This window comes from Amblyomma maculatum, chromosome 7, assembly GCF_055883805.1.
Source record: "Amblyomma maculatum isolate TAMU_Amacu chromosome 7, ASM5588380v1, whole genome shotgun sequence".
Taxonomy (NCBI): domain Eukaryota; kingdom Metazoa; phylum Arthropoda; class Arachnida; order Ixodida; family Ixodidae; genus Amblyomma; species Amblyomma maculatum.
Window position 1 is genome coordinate 98719127 of NC_139350.1, and position 13626 is coordinate 98732752.

The following is a 13626-nucleotide window of genomic DNA, read 5'->3' on the forward strand; positions in this document are numbered from 1 at the left end:
CTGCCCTTCGCTCTCATCTTTATCCCACTGCAAGAAATATGTGAAAAGAGGTGCCGTTTTCTCTGCCTCGTGGCGCCATCAACCGCACCACAGCTTGCTGGAATATCTGGAATTATGCTCGAAAACGCAGCAAGCGCAGTGCGTCCAATGCAGACGGCGCTGGCTTTTGCCTACACCTCGAAAGTCACTGCTGTCGCCAGCGCCGCCACAACTCTACTGACGTCGTCCTCCGTTGCGCGCCGTTGCAGTCCGTCCAGTGTATTTTTTGGCAGGGCGCCAAGGTTCCGCACAGCGAGAACTTCATGTTGTGCGTTTGCTCCACTGATGGGATAAAGAGGGGGGGAGGGGGGGTACATTTGGTACAGTCGGCCTGCAACTAGTGATAAGCGACCGTTGCTCGTCTTGCACCGCGTAGCATTCAGAAGCTTTGGCAGGAGTGCCAACAGTGGCTTGCTTGGCTGGTCGGATTGCTTAATCCCTTCGTTTTATCAAGCAGCGATTGGGGTGGGCGCTGTCTGCTGCCACAAAATCATTGAAACGTGTTTTTCAGCAAATGCCTTTGCATCATGATAAAAGCCGCCTGCGTCATGATCACCGCTGACCCCATGCTTTCTTTGACGACAGGTGAGTGGAGGGATAGACGACTGTTGTAAAAAAACATCTTTCTGCATATTGAACCCTCTCCTCAAACTGACATCGATGTCAGGCAAATGCAAAATGCGGTCTGTCTCGGCTGAAGTGTTAGTTCTCGTCCTATTGTCAAAATGGCTGCTGATGCATGCAATGCGAGAGGACTTTGTTAAATCGAAAGTGCGACATAAAACTACTTCGTTAAATCGCAAAAAAAATAGAGCAGAGATTGGGAAGTAAAAAAGGAAATGCATTACATAGCGAATTTCGTTACACTGAGGTTCGTTATATTGAGGTGCGAATATATATGACTAGATTTTGTTGAAGTTTTGGAAGTAGTAACCAGGAGCAAAAAAGTGCAACTCTGAAAGATGTTTTACTGCCTGCAATTTTCAACGTATGAAATGGGAAATCGTATGAACCAGGAACATATCAACGAGGTTATACTATACTCGTGTTTTATAAACTCTGCTTAATACGGCCTTAAAAGAACCAGGAAAAAATGTCCGAATTAAACAACAACTCAAATAAGTGAATGGGCCTGAAAAATATTGCCAAAAACCATTTGCATCACAGTACCTAAAAAATGTCTGAACAATGGTTGTCTGCATTTGAAATGAAACCAAAGTGAGAATGACGTTTTCTTCCCGGTTTCATTCCATGTTTTGCTTCATGCATACTGTTGGTGAGGAATTCCTTGCAAATGCAAAAAGGCCCAGTCATGCTTTGGAGATGCTGCACAGCATAGTCCATGCGGTCAAGCATTGCAGTGAACCTGCAGCAGATGCACGCATTTTTGGAGTAATCGATAATTTTGAAATATTCAGAAATTTTCAAAAAGTTAAAACCTGGTTATAAGGAAATCGCAAAAGGTCCGCAATGTTTCGTTACATCAAGGTTTTTGCTATATGCAGTTCTCGCGAGAAGACCCAAAAGGGCAATGCAGAATGAAAATCAATTAAGAATTGATTGTAAAGAAAACCTCAGTGAAAGTGCTTACAGCAAACAAGAATTATTCTAAGTTATAAAGGCGGCGAAACTTTTCGCAATTGCATTGAGAGCGCAGCGTAACTGGTGGGCAGCCTCCACCGCAGAGAGAGAAAGCATGCGTTTGCACTGCAGCCAAGCGAGGAGGCACCTGCGTCGTCACGCATGTTCCTGCTTGGCCCCACCGTTGCCCCGAGAAACAGACTCTGCCTCCGTCGCTGGTGCGCTCTGCTGTTCTGTCTATCGACATGTGGGAGCCCGCAAGCAACGCTTGACAACTTCGACACACACAGCTTGCCCCATGTCTTTTATCTTTGTTTTGTTATTGTTTTGTTATGAACTAATGTAGTAAGCAATGTAAAAGAGCAATGGTTAGCCTTGACTGCCTAGTAAAGAGCAGAGACATTAGTCTGCCAACCAAGATCCATATAACTCTTGCTATGGTCTTTTCAGTTGTGATGTATGGATGCGAGAGTTGGAATGTGAAAAAGGCTGACCGCCGAAGAATTGACCCGTTTGAATTGTGGTGCTGGCGAAGACTCGTGAGTTCCTTTGACTGCCAGAAGATCAAATCAGTCGATATTGTCGACCATAAACCCTGACTGCTCATTGGGGGGTCAAATTCTAAAGTTAAAGCTCAGCTACTTTGGTCATCTGATGAGAAGAGAGGAGTCGCTGGAGAAAGATTTGATGTTGGGAAAGGTTGAGGGTCGCCGGAGAAGGGGTAGGCAGCGAATGAGATGGTTAGATGGCATCCTCGAGGCACTGCAGATGAAGTTATGTGATGTTAGGAAGATAGTGAGAGACCGAAAAGCGTGGCGTGACATGGTCCATAGGGTCACGATAAGTCGGACACGACTGAACGACTGAACTGAACCGAATGTAGTGTCATGTTCTGAAGAAGCAGCGAAGACTATTGCGTTTGCCATCTAGATGCACCGTTGGCACTGAAACATAGTGCGTTGTATCAATTGAGATCGCTTGTTGCTACCGTAGACATTCCACTCCCGTCAGTTCATATTCTATTGCCCTGGAACTTGATAGGTTCTGCCAAATTTCCAGCAATTCAGTGCCAGCTAAGAGACAGTAGGTACTGCGAGTTCGTTATATCAAGGTCAACTGCCACAACATGTTTGTTACATGGAGTTTTCACCCTACCAAGGCGCTCAACTACTGTGCCCAAGAATGCAGGATCGAATCACAGCCTTGGCAGCCACTTTTCGATGGAAGCGAAAACTTAGGCGCAATGTGCTGTGTGATATCAGTGTAGGTAAAAGAACCCCAGGTGGTGGAAATTTCCAGAACCCTCCGCTACTGCGTCTCTCATAGCCTTAGTCACTTTGGGACGTTAAACATATCAAACCAAACCAGACATGGAGTTTTCAAATACACGCACTTCAATGACGGCGGCTTTAGGAAATTGAAAAACTTCGTATTATCGAGGAATTCGCTACATCAAGGTTCGTTACACAGAGATTTAAATGTACCATATTTTTTAATACGATTATGAACTGATTAACAAAGATAGTCAATTTGTATTCAAAATTTCAAATCTTTGCACACTCCTAATGATGAAAGATGTGTAAAGAAGACGAAGAAGAAACAACGCTGCGGCATCGCCATCACCATCGCTGGTGTCCGGCGTCCATCTCTCTCGCGCTGAAGCTGTGCCCTGCGGCTGGTATTCCGATCCTGCTGTGCCCGAATTACTGCCAGCGCTAGACGTTCCAATCGACTATTAAATCCACATTTCACTTGGTGGAGGTCAAGCTGAGGTTCCCTGTACCCATCTCGCCCTGGAACTTCGTAGCAGAACGTTGACTACCCCGATGACGGAGCCTACTTCATCGCACCTACATCCGCCAGTCACCTGCACAGGTGCCCTTCGTCAACGGGACCCCGCTACCTTCAGTGGAAGCAGCGATGACGACGTCGACGATTGGCTGTCCACTTACGAACGGGTCAGCCGTCACAGTAACTGGGACGACAATCGTAAGCTCAATAATGTCATCTTTTACTTGAGCGACGTCGCTAATCTGTGGTTTAGAAACCACGAGTCGGACTTTACCACCTGGGCGCATTTCAAGACCAAATTTTCTGATGTCTTTGGCCGCCCCACCGTCCGAAAACTCCGCGCGGAACAGAGTCTTCGATCGCGACTACAGCTGCCCGGTGAAACATTCACCAGTTACATTGAGGACATTGTTGATTTGTGTCGCCGCGTTGACCCGACCATGACCGAGGCCGTTAAAATACGTCATGTCCTCACAGGAGTTGATGACGGCGCTTTCAACATGCTCGTCGCCAAAGGCCCCACTACGGTCAAGGAAATATACGACCTCTGTCAAAGCTACGACGAACTCTGCAAGGAGCGTGTTTTGATTCGCCAGTCTCAAGCATCACTTGCTGAACTAGCCGTGGAGAGGGAGTCATCTAGCCTCTCTGAAGACATCAAGGCTTTTGTACGTCAGGAGGTCACGCGACAACTGTCTCTGCAGCCATATATTAAGGAGTCGACACCAACTGGCCTTGTTCCGGAGCTTCGCCGCGCAATCCAGCAACATGTATCTGAAGTCGTCCTTAATCCTCCTCCTCAATCAGCTCCAGTCGCACCCTCAATGCCGTTCCTGACACCCACAGTTTCATCGCCCGGTGTTGCGCCACTGAGCTACGCTCCAGCATTTACTTCGAAGTTACTTCAAGTCCACTTCCTGAGCCAGCATATCCCTATGCTTCGCCCCCTATCCGTTCGGCACCAACAACTTTTGCTCCCTCCTTGCGTCAGACACCATCTCCATGGTGCACTTCAGACAACAGGCCTATTTGCTACCACTGCGGCATCCCTGGACACACTACACGCTACTGCCGGCGCCAAATAAATATGGCCTTTGCTGCACGGCCTGCGCCACCTTATTTGGCCCCCCAGTTCCCCGTTCCATCGGGTCCCCCAACAGCACCCCCTGACCCTCCGGACTTCCTGCCTCGTTGTTCGCCATCACCACGTCACCGCTCCATTTCGCCAATGCGCCGACGACCCGCTACTCAGCCGGAAAACTAACCGCCGCAGTTCGCCCCACATGTTCTCATGACGTCATTCTCGGCTGGGATTTCCTGTCCCAGCATCATGCTATCATTGACTGCACCAATCCTCAAGTAGAGCTCATTGAACCAAGTGATGCACCATCTGATGCCCTGCTCCCCGAGTCATGTCCTTGTTTTGCGGCCAAACTCCTCGTAGCTCATGATACAACCATCCCACCCGTTAGCGCTGTTCTGGTTCCCCTCACTGCCCCTTTTACCACCGCCACGACAGTCCTCTTTGTGCCCTCTAACGTTGTCGGCCACCGCCGCCACTTACCGCTGCCGTTTGCCGTCCTTGACATGAACAACGACGCTTGCACACTTCTGGTAGCCAATCATCTTGCGTCTCCCGTTATGTTGATCGAAGGGGAGTGCCTCGGCCGCATCGAGCCCGTGGACCTTCTGTTCGCCTTTGATGATGTGTCAGTCCCTGTTTGCCAAGTTGACGCCTTGACTCCAACTCGTGTGGCTTCAGATCCGCTACAGCGGGACCTTTTTGACCATTCTGTGGACAGCGCTCTAGAGCCGCGCCACCGCGAGCAACTTCTTGACCTTCTACAGCAACTCCGCTCCTCCTTCGACATCCCGCAATCTTCCTTGGGACGCACGACGACTGTTTCTCACCTCATTGACACTGGCGCTCGCCCACCTCTCCATCAGCGGCCGTATCGGGTGTCCCCGACTGAGCGCCGTGTTATTGCCCAACAAGTCGATGACATGCTGCAATGCGGAGTAATTAGAGAATCCTGTAGTCCATGGTCGTCTCCTGTGGTCCTAGTTAAGAAGGGTGGTTCCATACGATTTTGTGTTGATTATCGCCACCTCAACAAAATTACTCGTCGTGATGTATATCCCCTCCCACGAATCGACGATGCCCTAGACTGCTTGCAAGGCGCAGAATTCTTTTCCTCACTCGATTTGAGCTCTGGATATTGGCGGGTGCCCATGGCAGAGGAACATCACGCTAAGACCGCCTTTATTACTCCAGACGGACTATACGAATTTAATGTCATGCCGTTCGGACTCTGTAAAGCCCCAGCCACATTTGAAAGAATAATGGACACTGTACTGCGTGGCCTGAAATGGAACATCTGTTTATGCTACCTCGATGATATCGTCGTCTTTTCAACCGACTTCCCGACCCACCTGACTCGACTTCGCCAGGTCTTCACCTGCCTAACCCGCGCCGGTCTTCAACTGAACCTCAAAAAGTGCCGCTTCGGTGCCCGCCAGCTCACTATACTCGGTCATGTTGTGTGCAAAGATGGAGTTCTGCCTGATCCTGAGAAGCTCCGCGCCATTGCCGACTTTCCGAAACCGACCACTTTGAAACAACTGCGAAGCTTCGTGGGCCTCTGCTCGTACTTTCGTCGTTTTGTTCGCAATTTCGCAACCATCATAGCCCCCCTTACACAGCTCTTGAAAGGAACCCCTAACCTCTCCTCTTGGTCGCCAGCCTGCGATGATGCATTCGCGACACTGCGCAATGTTCTGACGTCACCGCCAATCCTTCGCCATTACGACCCTACTGCACCTACAGAACTTCACACCGATGCCAGTGGTGTCGGCCTCGGCGCCGTCCTCGCCCAGCGCAAGCCTGGCTTCTCCGAATACGTTGTCGACTACGCAAGCCGTGCTCTTACCAAAGCCGAGTCCAACTACTCCATTACCGAAAAGGAGTGCTTAGCAATCGTGTGGGCTATAACGAAGTTCCGCCCTTACTTATATGGCCACTCCTTCGAGGTAGTTACAAATCATCACGCTCTCTGCTGGCTCGCGTCTCTCAAGGATCCGTCTGGCCGTCTCGGGCGCTGGGCCCTCAGGCTTCAGGAATACGACATCCGTGTAGTGTACCGCTCTGGCCGCAAGCACTCTGACGCCGATGCTCTTTCTCGGTCACCGGTGCGTTTGCCTAACTCATCATCCCCTTCTCAAGCCTCCTTGTCAGCACTCACCATTGAGGATATGCCTTTCGAGCAACGACAAGATCCTTGAGTTTCTAACCTGCTAGATGTCCTTGGCACTACTTCCGCGGCTATGCATCCTCGGGCACTCCGCCGACAGGCCTCCTCTACCGAAAGAACTACAACTCAGACGGCAGAAAATGGCTTCTTGTCATTCCGCGCCACCTCCACTCCGAGGTTTGTGCCCACCATCACACTGACCAGCAAAGCGCTCATGCCGGCGTCCTGAAAACCTACGATCGAATTCGTCAGAGGTATTACTGGCAGGGAATGTACAATTTCGTACGTCGTTACATTCGCTCTTGTACCGCCTGTCAACAACGCAAGATTTCTCGCGACCCCTCTGGTCCTCTCCAGCCTTTACCGTGTCCAGCTCGCCCGTTTGATCGCGTGGGAATCGACCTCTATGGTCCGCTACCATGCAGTGCCGCCGGTAATCGATCGGTCATCGCCGCCGTCGACCACCTGACCCGCTATGCGGAGACTGCTGCACTTCCCGCGGCGACAGCCCGAGAGGTAGCCCATTTTCTTCTGCACCACTTCATTCTTCGACACGGCGCCCCGCGCGAGCTACTCAGTGATAGAGGTCGTGTCTTTCTTTCCGAATTAGTCCAAGAGCTCCTGTCGTATTGCAAATCGATAAATCGGGCTACAACCGCGTACCACCCGCAAACCAACGGCCTCACGGAGCGTTTCAGCCGTACGCTTGGGGACATGCTCGCAATGTATGTTACAGCTGAATCTGGGAGCTCCAACTGGGACCAGATACTGCCATTCGTAACATTCGCGTACAACACTGCCACCAAAGCAACAACTGGTTTTTCGCCCTTCTTTCTCTTATATGGCCGTGAACCATCTTGTACTCTGGACACAATTTTGCCATACCATCCAGATGCCTCTGAGTACAGTGCTTTGTCCGATATTGTAAAGAAGGCTGAGGAATGCCGTCAGCTAGCTCGCACGTTTACCTCCAACACTCAAGGCTATCGCAAAGATCAGCATGATAGCGATACCCCTACTCCGACGTTCCTGGCCGACAGCTTCGTTTGGCTATGCGTTCCTGCCACCAGCAAACTAGAAACGAAATACCACAGACCTTATCACGTCTTGGAACGCACATCCCCTGTTAACTACGTCATCGAGCCAGTCACCTCTTCTTCCAACCACCACCGCCGCGGCCGTGAGGTTGTCCATGTTAGCCGCCTCAAGCCGTATTACAACCCTCTGGTTGTCTCTTCTCCGTGAGTCGCCAGGATGGGGACTTCTTCACGCGGGGGAAATGTAAAGAAGACGAAGAAGAAACAACGCTGCGGCATCGCCATCACCACATCACCATCGCTGGTCTCCGGCGCCCATCTCTCTCGCGCTGAAGCTGTGCCCTGCGGCTGGTATTCTGATCCTGCTGTGCCCGAATTACTGCCAGCGCTAGACGTTCCAATCGACTATTAAATCCACATTTCAGATGCAACAAGAGATAGGAAGTATCCAGAGGTGGTCAGGGAACAAATGCGTGTTAGTGACAACCTGGTTAAAATCGAGCAGACATGGGCACGGTCAGCTCACGTAATGCAAAAGTAAGGTAACGAATGGTTTGCTAAGCGTAACACGCTGGATTCCAAAAGAAGGCAGGTGTAGTAGGGCTTGTCGGGGGGTGTGGTGGGCAGAAGAGGTTAGGAGGTTGACGGTGATAAAGGGACTGCAGCTGGCCCAGGAGCATCATTTCAAGAGATATGGGAAGAATCTTTGCCACGTATCAGTATGGTTAGGCTCAAAGTGACACATAAGTCACATGCATAACTTTATAGCGTTGTTCTACAGACAATCAGCATCTTTCGCAAAACTCATGACAGTCACTGGCACTGCACAAGTTAACAAAGGCGCCTAGCTCAAATTTCACCACACGTACTTGCCAGTTGTCCTATGATGGTGCTGTCAAGTGGAGTGGACCAAACAGGTGGCACCTTGCCTCTGTCATCTGGCACACCTGGAGGAGCAGACACCCTCTCCTCTCATGTGACACTTTGCATGGGCAGGCTGCAAGCAGAGTTCAGGCTTTATCAGGCACTCCCATGCAGTGTCTCCATGTTGCATCCACAATGTCACTTTGCCCGGCCATTCTGTACACCCCATACATGCTGCCTAAATCGATTTAGGTTTTGCAGCATCCATATGGACAAATATGTGCGTTCAATTTATCAGCTCTGCCATATGAGCTATCAAGTGATGGAACCATCTTCTACATGACACTGTTAACCTACAAAATCCTGCCAGGTTCAAAACATTAAATGCTTTCCCACTGCTCTAATCACTCTACATGCTCAAAGGCAAAAGATAAAATGTTTACTGCATGCCAGCTGATTACACACTAAAGTAGAATTGTCCAGTACCCTACGAGCGACCAGTGTACTAGATGCTCTCACAAGTTTTTCTGGTTTATTTCTCCTCTGAAATTGCAAAGAACTACAATTTTGCATCTTTTTGGTAGGCTGGTTGATACTATGGGATACTGGTTGCAACACACATTGGCCAGCATGTGTGGCATCACTATCTGCCTTTTTCACAAGGCCGCTCTGTGCATGTGCACCCCTGTCTTGGTTGAAAATGAACCACCAGCCCCAGCAGCGTGTGCGTAATTCTTGGCCTCCGCGATCGGCGCAACCGGAACCAGGAAACCACCATTTTCAAAATTCCTGACTTTTTTAGGTTTCCCAGTTCAATTTTCTCGTTGAAAGAACAGGCTCAAAAATGTAGCCGCTGATAATAATGAGCGTATACAAATAATTCACAACAGCCAGCTATTTATTAATCTTATTCTGCAATTTACATTAGTTGAAATGCTGTCATTTGTGTTAATGGCCGTTAAAAATGTTAAGAGTTAAAAAATGAAAAATAAAAAGCCCACTAATGCCAGCCTTAAAGCAGACAACCCCCGCCCCCCCCCCCCCTCCTGTGAACATCCAAGCCAATTCGATAATCAAATATGGCTGTGCGAGCGCATGGCAGCACAGCTCGCCGATCACCTGCAGAATATATGGTGCCATTTTCCCTGACTTGGCAAGCTTTTTGATTGCTTCCCTGACATTTCACCAATTTTTCCCGGTCCATAAAACTTCCCTGAAAATTCCCGGTTTTCCCAGTCGCTAGACACCCTGGGAGCTGATCTCTAGGGCCATGTGCAGTTCATATTCATGACAGGCATATGCGACAGATGGCAGTATCTGTCAAGTACACACTTCGTCATTTTGCAGGTGGCTGCATTTCCCAAGAACATTTTCAAACACTCCCCAAAGGGCACTACATCTTGTGAAAAAGGCAGATTGGCAAACAGCTAGGGGAAGGAGAGGCGGAAGTTTAGAGGGAATGAGAAGGGGAGTGCACAAATCAAAGATGCGGAAAAAGTGCAGTAGGGAGAGACCTATGGCAGTATCCAGGAGCCGGGTAATCCGTGAAGCCCCAACACGGCGATACCTGGTGCAGGTGCGGCTCCGATGTGAGCACTGGTGGGCTAGCTCGAGACCATCCCAACTCCGGGAAGGAGCAGGAATGGTCTGGTGAGGGTAGTGAAGACTGCCCGCAGTGAGCTACCGCAGCGACTGAGTCGTGCAGCAGCAGGACATGACTGCAGGAGACCCCTGCTAGAGCAGAGGCAAGACGGGTGGCACATATAACCCTGTTACTTACCTAGGTCCACTATGCCCAGAAGCTCATGAGGATGCTAGCCAGGTCCAGCAGTATGGCCAGGAAAGTCCAGGAGCTACACGCTGAGAATGTGGGGTGCAGCAACGACTGCGACAGCTGGAGCTGCCAGCAGTAGGCCACCACAGACAGGGACAAGATCGGGTGGCAGCAGAATGGCCAGATCGAAAGAGCAGCGCAATAATACAACGGAAGACCAGGCCATTGATGTCGTTTCCACTAAGATTAGGGCTGCAAAAGCTGAAATAGGATATGTAGCAATTTTTGGAGTTGCAAAATTTTAAGATTTGAACCAGTAAAACTCAGATTTGGAGCAGCTCACATGAAAAAAGAACTGCACTTTGCAGCACAACTTCAAAGTTTGGAGATGTTAAAAAGAGAAGAAACGTTACTTTTGGCACAAACAAAAATGAAGAAATGTGAATATCGGATTGTATGAATGAAATCGAAAAGGAATTTTGCAAGGGCCACCTATCACCAGCACTTACCCATTCGTGTACCTATTTTTGTAACTAAGCGTTTTGTATTGCAAGGTGCTATTACACTAAATAAGAATGAATGCGAGCATCACAGCGCTGCTGCACCAGCTCATAGAATGTGTAGCTCAACACCATCGATGAGCTGGTGCAGCAGCGCCATGATGCTTGCAGGCTCAAGGCCACTTTGTCACATTCCACGCAAGCACTGAGGGCGTATGCAACGTCCACATTATTCTTCAGCCAGCTGCGCCCAGTTCTCCCTCTCTGGAAATTTGTACAGTTAGGAGACAACAAGCCAACTGATATCCGCAGACCAACATCTGCCAACTCGACATTGTTGCTTCACCAGAGATTTGAAGAGCAAGATACTCAGCTGCCTCAAGGGTCCATTGTAGTGTACGTGGATGCACGCCTGCAAAGCTGTGAAGCCAAAACAGCAATCTACTGTCCATGGAGACCTTTACATCTTACATCTTTCTGTGCTGAGCTCGTGGCAGTTCAGGAGGCACGCTGCTCCGTGGCTTCCATAACCATGCTCCCTGCAGCCCACGTTGTCATCCACACTGACGCACTTCAAGCAGTATGTTTGCTCAGACATGTCAGCCGCCGCCCTAAAATATGCCAAAACATCCACCAGCTTGCGGCGCACATTCCACAGTCAGTATGCATTAAGTGGGTCCCACGGGACCTGCTGCCTTCCCAAAGTCAAACAGATTTAGCGATCCGCCCCGTGAACCAAGATGCAACAATGCCACGGCTCCTTGAAATGGACGACGCTACCCTCCTTTTATCAAGAAAGGAACACCTCCCGCGCCGCACACGTGCACTTATCCCTCAGTGTGCGGTATCCCTTCCCTGCGGTCTCACCCGTGCAGAGGAGGTTGCGCTTAGAAGGATCCGGGTCGGTGTTGCCCTCACATTAGCTGTCACTAGGACGTGGTCTCACTTCCGACACTTATATCCCCACCCAGGGTGCCCGATCTGTAAAAACGAAAATGTTGAAGCCGACATTCACTACTTGTTGTGGGACTGCCTAGCACTGAAAAAAACACGAATCCAGCACCTGACGATAGCTGGCCTTTCAGCAACCAATCCTGCCTCATTTATCGCTTGGACACAGGGACCTCATCATCACTCACTCCTGGACTTCACAAAATCAGCCAACCATTTTTCATTCATTTAATCATTTATTCATCCTTCATCTCATACCCTACTGATGCCCTGAGGCAATAAATATTGATTAAAAAAAAAGGAAGAATGCGAGCCATAGAACCGAGAAGGTTAATTTCTCAAACTTCGGGGACTAAATAAAAAACGGAAAAATCTTGAGAATACGGTTTTTCATTATCTCGCTCACAAACCTCGTAAAACAATGTTTTACTGGCAGCAAAATCCTCAGCTTGTGTCTCTGAGGGCAGCTCCAGAAGAGCCCAATTTGAAGCCGTGACTGCAATCAGTCTGTGCTCAAAAGTGAGTGCAGTACAAAAACAAAAAAGCAAAAACAGAAAAAGAGGCAAAAAGAAACACAAAACAACGACGAAAAGACGAAAGGGCAAATGCCAAAAGCAGATAAGAAAGCAAATTTGTAAGCAAAGAAAACTGACAAGCAAGCAGATCTACGACCTGTGGCTTACGTTTCCTATGGGCTGGCAATGACATGATGGTTGACTGCATATTTTGATGGCAAGGTGGGTAATAATTCGGGATATCAGGTTATATAATTCGTGCACAAAGCAGACATTAATATATTTCGATGTTCCAGCATCCACAAATGTTTATTTTGGCAGCCGTGGGCTCCACTGCGTCGTTAAGGAATTGAAAGTCTAAGGCTTCTTCGTGTTTCCCGACCTGCTGATGCCCAAATAAATTTCACATGTAACACCTCAAGTTATACAGGAAAAGCTCGTTAATTTGATCTTCACAGGACCAAGAAAACAGTTTGATTTCTGCGATGTCTGAATTATCAAATGGCCTCGAAAAAACTGACAAGAATCATAATAATTAGGTAAAATTTACAGTATTTACACGCACACAACGGCCGCCTCGTATAATTCACCCCCTCCCTCAACTTTTGCTACTAGGCATTAAAAAGCATTCGTTAGTGCATCCCTCTGCTTCAAACCGTCGCATTTCACTGCACATTTCTTGGCAGTGCACCAAGATGCTGCACAGCGATAAACTCATGGCGTGTTTACCTTTTCATGTTAGCTCCAGCAGGAAAAAACAGTAGAGGGGGGGGGGGGGGGGGGGCAACTGGGCAGAGTGCCCGCACTCGTCCGGTTGCGCAGGCCTTGTTTTCACTTTATCATGTCACGTCTGGGGCAGGCATCGTCCGTTGCCATGCAATCATTGAAACGCGTACTGGTGCAAGTGTCTTTTGAAGCAAAAGATACTAAAAGCTGGTGTGATTATCGTGAATTAACACGTGCTTTCGGTGATGACTGATGGGTGGAGGGCGGACATTCGCAAAACAAAGTTTTTCTCGCATAATATTTTTTTTTTTATTTGGAAACCCCTAGTGCCTGTCCGACGTCAAAGCCTTTCATGGGCTTTGACTGGGACCGCGCCAACAGAAATATTTATCCGCATTCCTGAATTAACGAGGGTCGAATTGATGAGTGTTTAGGCTGCAGGCTTCAGAGGTTGCGCGGAAGTGAAGAGCAGGCAGCTGCCACTACCATTATGCGCCGCCATCCGCCGCGCCTGTCATGGCACTATTTAGGCTTTATTCGTTGGTCAAAATCTTGGTGTGGGCTAGCTGGTCGTTTTACCTGATTTCATCTTCTGTT

At 49.0% G+C, this 13626-nt stretch overlaps 1 long non-coding RNA gene across 2 annotated transcripts in view; it reads right to left on the reverse strand.

Moving 5' to 3' along the window:
- Positions 1-10497, reverse strand: part of LOC146184099 (uncharacterized) — a 116707-nt gene extending 106210 nt beyond the window's left edge. For both annotated transcript variants that reach the window (XR_014708541.1, XR_014708542.1), the window contains exons 1-2: positions 10344-10497; positions 8569-8696 (exon numbers count right to left, since the gene is read on the reverse strand). This is a non-coding gene — a long non-coding RNA (uncharacterized LOC146184099). The remainder of the gene's footprint in view (positions 1-8568; positions 8697-10343) is intronic.
- Positions 10498-13626: the final 3129 nt, after the last annotated feature.